Genomic DNA, 12178 nt, shown 5'->3' with positions numbered 1-12178 from the left:
ACCTTGAATACATTGATTACACACATTGAAATGTGTTCAAACATACATAAAGTTATGTTGTAAACCATAAATACATTAAAATATTTTAATAAAAATTGGGGCAGATTAATAATAGAATCCAGAAGTACTTGCTGCTTCATGTATCATCTGCTGGCCCAAACTACCTCAATTAGTGTTACTTTCTGAGCCAGTTTCCAAGAAATCTATAAGACCAATGGGAAAACATTTTCAGGCAAAAAGTTTATTTCAGACTATTTTCAATTTTTTTCCCTGCAGACAAAATTTTATTGGCTCAAAAAAAAAAAAAATGAAAGTCGTTACTTACTAAAAATTTGAATAGAGTGTTTTAAGTTTACTTCTTATGGTTTTCATCTACATAAATAAAGTTGTAGGGTGTCTGCTGTCTTTAATTTCATTTGTTTTGCCAATTTTTCGGATATTTATCCATTTTCAGTCAACTCAAGACCATATTAGTGGTTTGTAGATTTCTTGTCTGTTTGTTTGTTTTGTTTTGTTTGTTTGTTTGTTTGTTTGTTTGTTTGTTCCACCATCGTGGCGAAACGGTTAGATAGATCTCAACCAAACTTCATATTTAGAGTTCACTAACCTACTACGCTGGTGTAGCAGGGGGAGAGATGATACTCACACGTGCGCGTCCCAGGTGGCAGATAGGGGTTTCTAACCGGCTTGCCAGTGGACTTGAGCGAAATAAAATAGCTCTTGCGGACCAAACACACATCCCCCTGTGGGTGGGGGATGCAGGCGAGAATACACCTATGGTATACCCTGCCTGTTGTAAGAGGCTACTAAAAGGGGCAACCAAGGGATGATCGAATTAGAACCATGAGACTATTTTTAATTAGTATCACCACGCAGGGAACACCAAGGGTCACATTTACTTGCGCATAGTACCACTATCGTAGGTTATGATATTCATTTCCGTGTTGTTTAACTAATAAGATAGAGTTTGAGGGATGTTCCAACATTCAACACATTGTAATTTTTTTACATACCGGTTTCGACTACCTTGGAGTCATCATCAGTTCCTGTTGAAAATTAATTCAGGGGAAATCTGATAACAATCATCATAATAAGAAAATTTAAAGGTGATAGCCTGGATAAACATCAATGGGTTGCAAGACATTACTTTGAAATGCAACGCATACATGGCAAGCAGCACTGGAAATTAATATGTTCCAAGTTCTGGCCTAGACTGTCCTGTGTTCATGGAACACGTAACACTGGAAACACATGCACTGTTGAACATATGACATGGACACTTATAATGATATGAAACCTTGGCTCTCTAAGAGCGTTCCTGGACTTGACAGTTCTGTTTCTATCTTAAAAAACTGGATAAAATACACACACCTTGAAACAAATGTACAAAGACATGGTTCTATTCTAGACTGTCGCGCGTTCATAGACACGGAATACTGGAATTCCTTGCACTGGTTGAAAACACACGATATGCGATGCAACGAATGAAACAATTGGCTTTTCAAGTATGTTCCTGGGCTTGACAGTCTTGCCTCCGACTGATTAAACTAGATGAAACATATATACATTAAGTGCACAAAGACAAACCACTTGGCATCTAAAAGTTCTTGGTTTGGTTTCAAAAATTTTTGTCATGTGTTCGTGGAATTTGAATAGAACCGTTGGTCCTGCTAAAATCTATTGGAAACAAATGCACTATCATAGTTGAGAATATACACATTGATTGAAAGTTTATGTACAGATATGAAACACATGGCACTTTAACGTTCTTGGATATGAGTAAAAATGCTGTCGTGTGTCCGTGCAACTCGGCACAGACCCGTCAAGGGGTCTTGCCACACTCAGCTGGAATATGTGAACTAACAAACACAAAACTTGTTAATCATTATGACCACACAATCACAAGAAATGTTTGGTAATGAGTTGAAATTATACATTGGCTTGAGATGCTTAGTATTACAGAAAGGTCTCGGGTCTAATTTAGAATTATTACCATGTGTTTGTGGAACACGGAACTTGATTTTCGGCCCTGATTTAAACAATTTGATGTAAGACATAGTTGAAATGAAAATATGTTTGACATTTAAACTATTTAGAACTTGCTGGTTTAATTTATATGTTCTTGCACTGTTTTAGGATAGATGGATAAACTTATTAGTAGATTTAAGTTAGTAGAAGAGCTGGGGGAACTTCCTTCATTATGGATCACTTGCTGATGCAGTTGTAACCATCATCAACTATTGTTAATGCAGAATGGTGATGGTATGGCCTTGGCTTATGAAAACGTGCATTGAAGGTGTCTGAGGAAAAAGAAAGAAAGAACAAGAAACTGTTGTGTGTGTGTGTGTTTGAGTTAAATTGAAATGATATTAGTATTACTTACTCACTCTGTACCCGCTTGCGCTGACCTGCCGTTAGGAGAGTGGGTTGCGATCTGTTCGACTGTGCTTGTGTGAGTGCGTATGGTGCTATTGTTGGCTAGTAGAGGGGGCGGGGAGAGGAGGGGGAGGGGGTGTGGTTGTTTTGGGTTGGTTGAGGTGTGGAGGGGGTATGTGAGAGAGGGGAAGTGCTTTTTGTTGAGTCGTTCTGTCTAGATATGTCTTGATGATGAGGGGTTGAATGGCCTCGTAAAGGATGTTTGTTTTTTCGGTGGATTCGTTCAGATCATGATTAAAATTAACTTGTTGGTCTAATGATATGTAAAACATTTCTTTGATATTGAGTGGGGGTCCCTTTTCCATGGTTTCAATAATTTGCAGGTCTACGTCTGAAAATTTATGATTGGATTTGTGCATGTGTAGACCCATGGCTGAATGTCTGTTATGTTTAACTGCATTGATGTGTTCAGTGTTGAGCTGGTGTTAAAGCTCCGGCCTGTCTGTCTAGTGTAGCTTGCTGCACAAGTTTGGCTCTGTAATCTGCATATGCCTGATTTGCCATATTTGTCCGATTTATTCACGGTCCCTGGATTTTGGAAATGGGAACGATTGTTGATGGTTGTTTTGAATGCTATTTTTAAATAGGTTTGTTATTTGGTAAACAGAATCGTTGTTGAAGGTAAAAACAGAAAAACTGTCCTGTTGTTTCTTTTCTTTAATGAGATTAGATTTAAGTTCGTTTTTGATTTTAGATATAATTTGTTCGATGAACCTTTTGTTGTACGCATTAGAAAGAGCAATTGTCCAGATGGTGTCTAGTTTTTTTTTTAGGTTGGATCGAGATAATGGAATATTAAAAGCCCTGTGGACTAAGCTATAATAGGCTCTTTTTTTATGGTAGCTAGGGTGGATTGAGTGTTGTTTTTTGGTGTTGATAGTTTGCGTAGGTTTCCTGTAAATGTCGTAAGTGAGGGAGTGTTGATCTTTGTGACTGTTAGGTCTAGAAAGTTTAGAGGACGGTTGGACTCTGTTTCTAGTGTGAACTGTGTATGGGGTTTCAGTTTGTTCAACTCCTCAAGAATGGTTAGGCTGTTGGTGTGTCTACCATCTAAAATTGTGAAGGTGTCATCGACAAACCTGGTCCAGAAAAAAATGTGTTTTATTTTGCTGATGTGTGTATGTTCTAGGTGGTCTAGGTAAATGTCTGCCATGATGCCCAATGCTGGGGATCCCATTGGAAGGCCGTTTTGTTGATATATTATTCTGTCAAAAACAAAATAATTATTGTTAAATGTGAACTTAACCAGGCTGATGAATTCTTCTATTTCAAGTTTACTCAGTTTGCTGTGTTGTTCTAAGTTACGTTGTATGATGGAAATGGTCTCATCTAATGGAATGCTCGGGTACATATTCTTTATGTCGAAAGATGCTAGTGAATTGTAAGACTGAATTTTGAGGTTTTTGGTGTTGTCAAAAATTCTATTGTGTTTTTAATGGAAGTTTTTGCTTGTAGGATATAGTGTTTTTTAAGGAATTTTTGGATGAATTGGGCTAGTTTGTAGGTAGGGCTGGGTCTGAAATTAATTATTGGTCTTATTGGGGTGGTTTCTTTATGGATTTTGGGTAGTGCTCTTGCTGTTGGAAGTTTGGGGTTCATATTTATTAATTTACTGGCATCTTGTTCACTGAGGATAAATGAAGTGTTCTTAAGTAAGTGTTTCAAATTTTTCTGGATTCTTTGGGTGGGGTCTTTTTTGATTGTTTTATAATTTCCTTCTTGAAAAAAGTTGGTGGTTTTTTTAATGTAATCTTCTTTGTCTAATATGACGGTGGCATTTTCTTTGTCAGCTTGTGTAACTATGAGATTGTTAGATTTTATTTTATCTTTTAATTGTTTGATTTGTTGCTGATGGTTGGTGCTATTGTTAGATTTTTTTTTTTTTTTTTTTTGGTTAATCAGTTTCGTTAATCTTTTTCTGGCCTCATATCTGATTTCTTCTTGATGTTGAATGGGGATTTTACTGTGTGTTCAGTTTCTGTGTTGAATGGTGGAACATCCCTCAGACTCTATCTTATTAGTACCACTATGTTAGGTACACAATAGGTTTGTGATTAGTAGCAACAGTGTGTGAATCAGGGTGGATTTTACAGTACTTGTGATTAGTACCACTATATGAGCGACACCATGGGTCTGCCTTGCCTATGATTAGTACCCACTATGTGAGGAACACCATGGGATAGTACGAGTCCCTGTGATCAGTACCCCTATGTGAGAAACACCATAAGTCTGTGTTACATGTGCGCATTACATTACCTGTGAGTAGTACCATAATGTGTGGAATACCGCGAGTCTACACTACTTTTGGTTAGTACTGCAACATGAAAAATACCATGGTTGTACTTTCCTAGAAATAAGTACCATTATTAGGGGCCAGTGACCTGGATTTTCGACCCCTTTAGACTACAAACATCATTGATTCAGGATTGTGCTGTAGAAGCATTCTCTTGGTCAGTAATACTATTGTTTAATGCTAGTTTCTGGAAATGTGGGGAATTGCGGGTCGGATCCTCTCATTGTTTTAAATTCATATTCATCCATTCATTCTTCATCATTACATTTTGAATTCTGGTCTCTGGATGTTTTTTTTTACTTTGAAATTTTCATTAAATTTTGTCTCATTTTGTACCATTAGGGGCCAATGACCTAGATGTTAGGCCCCTCTAAACAACAAGCATCATCATCATCATCATCATATTTAGAGTATACTCATCATGTAAAAATCACTGAGTAGACTGTGGGTTTGTACGAAACCCAGAACAGTTTTCTTCCATTACAATTATGCTGTAAATTTAAGGTTAGGTTTGAACATAAAAATAATTACAATGAAAACAAAGAAATAAGTGTTTACATTATAATTAATGTAATGAATAAAGAAGTAATACATTTTATGAACACCAACATAGTAAAATATCAAGGAAAAACATTCTTAGAAACACGAACTATACAAGTCGGTTAAAATTATGTTTAAAGTTATGGTAGGAGTGTCCAACATATGGGCGATTTGCACACATTTCTTGTGTGGATTAGCATCTGCTTTCTCAGTAAACTTCAGTTTTTCATTTGTAAACTGTCTAGCTTTCTTCTTCTCCACCAGGCAAGTAGGCCGTGCGGTTAGAGGCGCGCGGCTGTGAGCTTGCATCCGGGAGATACTGGGTTCGAATCCCACTGTTGCCAACCCTGAAGATGGTTTTCTGTGGTTTCCAATTTTCACACCAGGTAAATGCTGGAGCTGTACGTTAATTAAGGCCATGGCCACTTCCTTCCCACTCCTAGTTCTGCGAACCACTATGCGTAAGTACAGTAGGCCTAATTTATGTTCATTTTTACACAATGCACTTTCGAACGTAAAATTAAGCACCAACACGTCACACGAGCTACTGTTGCGCGATCCAAACAAACACCCGCCAACATCAAAGACTGGCTTGAGACTGACGCTCCCTGAAGCTGTAGGCCGACACGGTAGGGCCGTGAAATTAAGTTCTCTACCAAATCCTCATCCAGGCCCGTCATCGCTGGTGCAATGTGTGGGCAACTTGGCTGGGAACGCTAATTTAAATTTCTTACTGTGGGAATTACGAACGTACCAAAGAGTGACGTTAATGTGCTATCCATGTTTCTTTACCATGTATTTAATAGGACATGGACTGGGACTTTGGAATAATGACGTACTGTAATAACCAGGGGAACGTGCTAGAGAGAGACGTCTTAACCAGTTTCGACTGTATATAATTTCACTTACTCTTCAAATGATGGAGAAAATTACTATTTTCTGCAGGTTTCATGCTCTGCATTGTGTGATCGACAGACGGACAGCAAAACCATGGCAATGTCTGTGGCTACTTGCTTGCAGGGAAGAAATGTAATGCCATTTTCGTCATCATTCCCTTAAACTCATGATTGTTCCTTGGGTAGAAGGCGAGAGAGACTTCAAGCTGCCATTCTGCAAGATATTTGTGGAATACCGTCGGAGGTCGCAATTGCCTTCAATAACACTATGGGGGTTGTTAATATTTGAACAGTACCGCAGAGTGTAACCCCTTATTTTACATCGTAAGGGGTTTCCTGGCATTTGCTATAATTTTTCCTGTATTTCTCTTTACTTCTGTTTTCTGCTTTAATTTCTTGCCTTTGCCTGGCCTCTTTAGGGTTAAGTAATTACTCCATCAGTCAGCTTCTTATCTGTTTACCTAAGAATCCCTGCACCAAAATTTTTCCTCAGTTACTGCTTTCATAAATCCATAATTCATATCATCACACTTTAGTGAGGAACATTTCATTTACCAATTTATCCACTTGTATTTACATATTTGTCCTATCTGGTTGTTTTCAGTTATTATCCTATTTTCAATTAATGCCAACTTTCATAACTCTATTATTTTCTTCCTTAATTTCTCCCCAAACCTCGACACTCTTTTCTTTGAGAAAAAATTCTAAGCTGTTCAAATGTGGTTCTTTTACCCCCAAAAAATATTGAAATATAGAGGCAATTTTAATGACAGTACATTCCTTTTTTTGGGCTAAATGGTGGCTAAACAGTAAGTCATATCACAAAATAGATAACACAGTTGCAGTGTAATTTGAATTTGGTCCTATGACATTCTGTCGTATCTCAATCCCTTATATGAATGGGGGAGAGAGGTTAAATGGGTTAGTGAAATGAGATGGAATGGATATACTTATAGTTAGCCTATTTTAAAAACTATTTCTATTCATTTGAACAGTTGTTGTTAAAAAGTTTCCAGAACTTTTTCACTAAAATATTTTCCAGTGAAAAGTTTTTGAAAAAATGTATAACTTTCCTTTGACACTGTTCTGAATATTGTTAAGTGTTCATTTCATTCACTCCCTCCAAGGTGACTAGTATTTGTTTTTGAACTTACATAATATATCTTGAATTGGGTTAGTTACGGAACCTTGAAGCTGATTGCCGTTTGCTAATAATAAACGAACTTAACCATCACGTTGTTTTTTAATTCATTTTAATTCAATTTATATTTACGTAGTATTTAAGAAGAACAAGGTACCTGATTATAAGTACTTAAAAAGATGAACACCTAGTGAATCACCTAAGCTATGTAAACAGCTGAAGATGTTCTAAAAAAAGAATGAAACATGTACTGTGTGTAATTAATTTGCTAAAATGCAAATGTAAGTATCAAAAAGATGGAAGATTTTTATTGTTATAAGTCTTTGTAAATAGGATATGATACAGAAAATGAAGCTGATTTCTTGCAATCTTAAGGCCAACCAGGCAAATAAACAAGCCAACATCTATTTTAACCTAAAGGTGAAAGTAGCTAAGTTAACTAAGGACATAGTTTTCCTAAAGAACTGTCTCAAGGATAACCTGGTACCTAAATTTTAAGTAAAGCCCAAAAGAAACACGTACCCTCCAGGTATCACTATGATACACAAAAAAGAATTAATCAAATATGGCTAAAAAATTAAATAAAATACCTTTATAGGAAGAAAGCATTTCTCAATGGTAAAATGTATTTGGCACATCTCCAAAGTCCAACACTACTGTTGCCCTTGGAGTGAGATTCGATTCAGAGATATACCCATGAAAAAATGGATATCATTTTAAGCAAAAAACAAGAAACCCTTAATAACAAATTATTATCGTTCAAAAATGCATTTTAAGAAAAATACAAGAAACCCTTAATAACAAATTATTATCGTTAAAAAATGCCAGGTCAAATCAAGGAAAAGGCAAGGCTCAAACTTTAAGTTTAGAAACAGATTTTAATGAATACCCCTCTCCCGTCAAGAACATTTCTAAAGTCATTCTCACTGAGGAGGAAAAGAAAACGCTAAGTCAAAGCCCCAGTTTCAATTGGATATGAAAGAACAAAGAAAAAGAGCTAATAACCACCATTGCAGAAATCGAAACGGCTATACAGAAAATCCCCAATGAAGTTCAAAATGACGTTATTTAAGTTTATCACGTAAAATAAAACAAGAAGAAATAGTAATTGCCAAAGCTGATAAGGGGGGGGGGGCAATAGTAGTTTTAGATAAGGAGGAATATATTAGAAAAATGGAAACTTTTTTCAGCAATAGCACTTTTTTGGAAATAGATCGAGACCCTAAAATTAGTACTCAGAAAATCTTAAAAACAATACTAAAAAATGCAACCTTCATTTTAAGTGAACAAGATGTCCAGAAACTGATTAATATGAATCCCGGTCTTCCAACTGCAATGGTCCTTACCTAAGTTACACAAAGAAGGAATACCCATAAGACCAGTTATAAACTTCCGCAGCAGTCCTACTTATAAAACATCGCAATACATACATTTCTAACCAATCATTATATTTTTTACAACAAAACACCAATAAAAAATTCTGTAGATTTTTGCAAAGTACTTAAGAATTTTAAATTAACACCACATCATGTAACACGTTCCTTTGACATGAAATACAGTAGAGACAATACGCGACACTCTGCGAGATATCGAGAAACAGCTATTAGAGCTCTCTCTAGCGGATTGACTTGAGAACTACTTATTCTGTCATAAGAGCACGTGTATTTCTGTGTGAAGTTTTTGGTATTATTTATGCATTTTCAGTGAGTTGACATAATTAAATAGTAGCGTGTGTCATTCCTTAATATCTCCTCTCAACATGAGGGGAAAGGTATGTGCTGTGTTTGGCTGCTGTAACTATGAAGTAGAGAAGAATGCGCAGTCTTTCTTCCATTTCCCTCGTGACAAGAAAATGGAAGTAATATTGTGTTTGCATATATATTCTTCCAGTGACAAAGATATTTTTATAGTACTTCATAATCTTCTGACCTGTTCGACCCATATTTTAACTGGCTTAAAATATAATACGCATATTTTATGTATAGTGCAGCAATTAACCTTCAATACCAATGTGTTGTTGTAGGTGTGATCTGTGGGTTTGATTTAATTCAGGAAAATACATATGCATATGATCGTGGCTGGTTATGTTCCAAATTACCCCATTTGGAATGCCGTAATGCGTTGTCGAGCACTGAAGAAAATATGGGTGATTTAAGAAATGTACAAATTTTGTTGAAACAATATGATGATTCAAGTTAAAAGTTAAATTGTCCAGCTCTTAAATGTAAATTAATTGAATCGTGTGTAAGGAATGTGCCGATATATTTGTTGACAAGTGTTTTAATATACTGATACAATGCTTTAAAATGAGAAAAAAAAGAAAAATCTAGCCATGAATGTTCAGGCAGGAATTCTAAAGCTAAGAAAGTAATGCATAAATGAAAGATCAAGCCCTTTCACAGCAGTCCATTTCACATCTTGATTATATGTCTAATTTCAGTCTTTAAATAATAACCTGTTAAATAATTCTTCATTCATTTATCCAGAATTGCTTTAAACTTTGAAGTTAATATCTTAGTAACATTTTCTTTCTAGACGTAATTTATTTATCCATTTCCATATATACATTTGCATTAATATTTGAATTTTGCGTGAATTTTCAGGTCAAGCCACTAGGAGCGCCACTTGCGACTTGTCTCTCATTTTAACAAGGCTAAATCCGGAAGTGTCTCGTATTGTCTCTACTGTATTTGTTGACATCAAGGACATGTATACAAATATTCCAGTGGAAGAAACAATAAAAATTATTAGGAAGAATCTAATAGAACATAAACAACTCAGCCTACCAGAAATAGAAGATTTCATTAATATACTTAAATTCGTTATGAAACACAATTATTTCACTTTTAATAAGAAGATATATAGACAGGAATGCCTCCCTATGGGAGCTTCTGCTTCTGGCATTTTAGCCAATATTTATCTAGATTATCTCGAACATACCAAAATAATAGGACAAATAGAGGGTCTCAATTTATGGATACACTTTGTAGACGACACTTTTGTAGTAATAGATCATAGAGTGAACAACAGTGATAATATCCTCAATAAATTAAATTCATTAGATTCTACAGTAAAGTTTACAGTAGAAGAAGAAAAAGAAGGTTCCATAAATTTTTTAGACATAAATATAAGACGGGATAAGGAAGAGTTTGTTTACAAGATACATAGAAAACCCACTTTTACTCCTAACACAATGAAGAACTACTCATTGCATCCGGAATAACAAAAAAGATTGGCTTACTACAGTTACATGTATAGAGCATTTAATATACATCTCTCCCACACGGAACGAGAAAAAGAACTGCTCTTTATCTGTAAACAAGCCCAATATAACAGCTTTGGACTAAATATGGTAAATAAAAAAATCAGAAAATTCAAACAGAAGTTTCACACTAATCTAACACCTGAAATAAAGAAGAAAGATAAATACGCCAAGTTTACTTTCAACAATCCTAATTTATATACAGTGATAAAATTGTTCAGAAAATATAACTATAAGATCGCGTATTCAACCAGCAATAATACAAAGCAAAATTTCTTTAATTATAATAGTGTTAATTCCCTAGGAAAAAACAAACATTCAGAATCAGGAGTTTACAAATTGAAATGTCATCAATGTGAAAAAACTTATGTTGGGCAAACAGGGCACAGTTTTATGGTAAGATACTTAGAACATATCAATGCTGAAAGGCATAAAAGAAATTCTGCGATGGGCCAACATATGAGTACAACCGGATATCAGTTCACAACTATAGAGCAGGATTTGACAATATTACGTAAAATAAACAAAGGAGCACTTCTAAATACATTAGAAAATTTATATATTTATTTAGAACAACAAAGTAATCAGGATAATAACCTGAATGATATAATTTACAACAGGAACCCTTTATTCGAAGGGATATTATCAAATCTTGATACATTAGGCAAAATAAACAACACAGACAATAAAAGAAAGAAAACGAACAAGCTTCCGCCATCTCGTATATCCACTCCCCCCTACCCCTTCTGAGGACTTTATCAAAATTACATAAACTGGATTGACAAACTCCTAATAGTATTGACACTATGGATACATTATATTTACAGTACAAAGATAGATAAAACATTCCACAGACATCTACATCTTCAAGGGGCATTATGTTTTTATGAGATTGTCATATGAACCTATCACTCACTCTTATGAATAGTCCTAGCAGCGATTTTGACCAACATTCTAATGTCTCCTGCTGGCGTAGCAGGGGGAGAGGTGATACTCCCTCATGGCACGTCCCAGGTGGCGGATAGGGGGTCCTATCCGGCTTGCCAGCGGACTTGAGGGAAATAAAATACGTCTTGCGGACCAAACACTTGCCCCCTGTGGGCGGGGGAGGCAGACGAAGAATTCACCCACTGTATCCCCTGCTTGTCGTAAGAGGCGACTAAAAGGGGCGACCAAGGGATGATCCAATTAGAACCATGAAACTACTTGTAATTAGTACCATCAAGCAGGGAACACCATGGGTTGCATTTACTTGCGCATAGTACCACTATGTTAGGTACGCCATAGTTTTGTGAGTAGTAGTGACAGTGTGTGAATCAGGAGGTGGGTCCTAAAGTACCTGTGATTCGTATCCCTATCTGAGCGACACCATGGTTCTGCCTTACATATGCTCAGTTCCCACTATGTGAGGAATTCCACGGGATAGTACGAGTCCCTGTGGTTAGTCCACTTATGTGAGGAACGCCATAGGTTTGCGTTGCCTTTGCCTTTATAGGTTTGCGTTACCTGCAAATAGCACCACAATGTGCGAAACTCTATGGGTCTGTGTTACATGTGCGCATTACACTATCTGTGAATAGTACCATAATGTGCGGAATACCACGAGTCTC

The 12178-nt window shown here is 36.1% G+C and overlaps 1 long non-coding RNA gene across 2 annotated transcripts in view; it reads left to right on the top strand.

Annotated features, from left to right (window-relative positions):
- LOC136863316 (uncharacterized) overlaps positions 1-12178 on the top strand; it is a 67312-nt gene that overhangs the window by 45792 nt on the left and 9342 nt on the right. Inside the window, exon 3 of one of the 2 annotated variants that reach the window (XR_010859197.2) lies at positions 5534-5730. This is a non-coding gene — a long non-coding RNA (uncharacterized lncRNA). The remainder of the gene's footprint in view (positions 1-5533; positions 5731-12178) is intronic. The other variant, XR_010859198.2, reaches the window with a different exon arrangement.

This window comes from Anabrus simplex, chromosome 2 (genome assembly GCF_040414725.1).
Source record: "Anabrus simplex isolate iqAnaSimp1 chromosome 2, ASM4041472v1, whole genome shotgun sequence".
In the NCBI taxonomy this organism is placed as follows: domain Eukaryota; kingdom Metazoa; phylum Arthropoda; class Insecta; order Orthoptera; family Tettigoniidae; genus Anabrus; species Anabrus simplex.
The sequence above is the reverse complement of the archived record's forward strand: the minus strand, read 5'-3'. Positions and strand labels throughout refer to the sequence as shown.